Source organism: Apium graveolens, chromosome 6 (genome assembly GCF_009905375.1).
Source record: "Apium graveolens cultivar Ventura chromosome 6, ASM990537v1, whole genome shotgun sequence".
NCBI classification, from domain to species: Eukaryota; Viridiplantae; Streptophyta; class Magnoliopsida; order Apiales; family Apiaceae; genus Apium; species Apium graveolens.
Genome location: NC_133652.1, coordinates 229,912,606 through 229,915,590, shown reverse-complemented (window position 1 = coordinate 229,915,590; position 2,985 = coordinate 229,912,606). Strand labels below are relative to the sequence as shown.

Below are 2,985 nucleotides of genomic sequence, written 5' to 3'. Positions count from 1 at the left end.
TTAATATCATCACCGTTACATGCTAAGGGTAATAACAATAACTATTGAATGAAGTAGTAATGAAGTTATGATCTCATGTGTGTTTAGCGCATGCTTTGTGCCTAAAAGTTTTTGGCGCCACTGCTGGGGACTCGGTGTTAATTTGTTTAGTTTATGTACTTGCCATCAGTGGTCGTTAGGACTCATTGATTAAGATTTGTTACTTATTGTTTCCCGTTGTGTTTTAGGTACTCTAGCAAGCATTTATGCAAACACGTTCTCGCACTCGCAAGAGGACTCTAGATACGGCTGAGGAGACAGATTCACTTCTTGACATTCCGGAGAAGTTAGATTTTGAAGATTCAGACAAAGAGAGTGAAAAGAAAGAACCGGTAATCATCGGTTATCGTATAGTTCCAGCAGATCCAGCTCTTATGGACTTTTCTCGGCCTAAAATTGATGAAATTCAGTCAAGCATCATTCATCCGGCTATTGAGGCCAATAATTTTGAAATTAAGCCGGGCACTATTCAGATGGTGCAGAATTCTATTTCTTTCGGAGGTGCTGCGACTGAAGATCCCAACATGTATATCAGGAATTTTGTCGAGATCTGCAGTACTTTCGAATATAATGGTGTTACTGATGAGGCTATCAAGCTGAGACTTTTCCAATTCTCTCTGAGGGATAAAGCTAAGGACTGGTTACATTCTTTACTAGCTGGGTCCATCACTACTTGGGAAGATCTTGCGCAAAAGTTTCTGGTGAAGTTCTATCCAATGACCAAGACTGCAGCTATGAGGAGTGCTCTTACTCAGTTTGTGCAGCAACCAACAGAATCTATGTGCGAAGCTTGGGAGCGCTATAAGGAGATGTTAAGAAAGTGTCCACATCATGGTATGCCTGACTGGATGGTGATCACTGGGTTCTATAATGGTTTGGGGGCCCAATCTCAGCCCATGCTCGATGCAGCTTCTGGAGGCGCCTTGTGGGCCAAAAGCTATATCGAGGCCTATAATTTCATTGAAACTATGGCTGCAAATGAGTATCAAAACCCAACTCAAAGGATGATGCCTTGGAAGGTAGCAGGTATTCTGGAAGTTGATACAACTACAACTATTGCAGCGTAGCTCCAAGCGCTGTCTATGAAGGTCGACTCTTTAGCCAACTATGGAGTCAATCAGATAGCTATTGTCTGTGAGCTTTGTGAAGGCTCTCATGCTACGGATCAGTGTTCTCTTGTTAATGTATCTGTTCAGTATGTGAATAATTATCAGCGACTGCAGCAGCCTGTGCCAGCTACTTATCATCCTAATAATAGAAATTATCCTAATTTCAGCTAGAGCAACAATCAGAATGTTGTTCTGCAACCATATCAGCAAGCTGTAAGTAAATAGTTTAATCCACCTAGATTCCAACAACCTCAGCAATATGCTCAAAGGCAATCATATCCTCAACAAGGAGGTGCTGCTCCACTTCTAGTGCTGATTTCGAGGATCTAAAGCTGTTGTGCAAAAGTCAGGCTATTTTCCATCAAGACTTTGGTGAATCAAATTAGTCAAATAGCCAATGCCTTGCTCAATCGTCAACCTGGCACACTTCCCAGTGGTACTGAAGTGCTAGGAAGGAAGGAAGCTAAGGAGCAAGTCAAAGCTATTATCTTAAGGTCTGGAAAAGTTGCTGAAGCTGAAAAAGCAAAAGATAGAGAAGCTGAAGTTGTAGATGAAGAATAAAAGAAAAAGGAGAAAGAGGGGGAACCAAGGAAAAATACTGTTGAACACACTTTGCCCGAGGGTAATACAGGGGAGAAACAACTTTATCCTCCATAACCTTTTCCTAAGAGATTGCAAAAACAAAAGTTGGATAAACAATTCGGTAAGTTTTTGGAGGTGTTAAAGAAACTTCACATCAACATACCTTTCGCTGAGGCTCTGGAGAAAATGCCTAGATGCGAAATTCATGAAAAGAATTCTTTCAAGGAAGGTGAAACTGGATGATCTTGATATTGTTGCTCCAACGGAAGAGTGCAGTGCTATATTGCAACAAAAATTACCTCCAAAGCTTAAGGACCCAAGTAGCTTCACCATTCCTTGCACCATAGGCAAGTTGTCATTCGACAAGTGCCTTTGTGATTTGGGAGCAAGCATCAATCTGATGCCGTTGTCTATCTTTAAAAATCTGAATTTGCCTGATCCAAAGCCCACCTACATGTCTCTACAATTGGCTGATCATTCTAGTACATACCCACGAGACATCGTGGATGACGTGTTAGTAAAGGTGGATAGCTCATCTTTACTGCAGACTCTGTCATTCTGGATTTCGAGGAAGATAAGAAGATTCCCATAATCTTGGTAAGACCTTTCTTGGCTACAGGCCGTACCTTGATAGATGTGCAAAAAAGGTGAACTTACTATGCGAGTGCAAGATCAGGATGTAACATTTAATGTATTCAATGCAATGAAATTCCTTACAGAAGATGAGGAGTGCTTCAAGGTGGATTTGATTGATTCTGCAGTAATTTCAGAACTTGATCATGTGCTAAGATCTGATGCCTTAGAAAAAGCCTTATTGGGGGAATTTGACAGTGAAGATGAGGAAGGCAATGAGCAACTACAATATCTAAATGTTTCTCCTTGGAACTGAAATCTAGACATGCCATTTGAATCTCTTGGTAATACTGATCTCAAGAATGCTGAGGGAAAGCTCAAACCATCTATTGAGGAAGCACCTACTTTGGAGCTTAAACCATTGCCTGAACACTTGAGGTATGCTTTTTAGGTGATGTATTTACTTTGCCTGTTATTATTTCATCTGACCTTTCAGATAGTGATGAGGACAAGCTCTTGAGGATCTTGAGAGAATTCAAGTCGGCCATCATGTGACGCCCTCCAAACCCGGGGTCTAGATTTGGGGGTCACTTGCCACTAAATTATAATAAAATAATCACAGCGGAATAATATAATAAATACGACCCCTTTACCTGCACTGGATCGATCACAGGTTATAGTA

The 2,985-nt window shown here is 41.0% G+C and overlaps 1 non-coding gene across 1 annotated transcript; it reads right to left on the bottom strand.

Annotated features, from left to right (window-relative positions):
• Window positions 1–770: 770 nt before the first annotated feature.
• Window positions 771–877, bottom strand: LOC141669801 (small nucleolar RNA R71). The gene has a single exon (XR_012554059.1). It is a non-coding gene; the product is annotated as a small nucleolar RNA R71 (small nucleolar RNA).
• Between the last annotated feature and the right edge of the window lie 2,108 nt (window positions 878–2,985).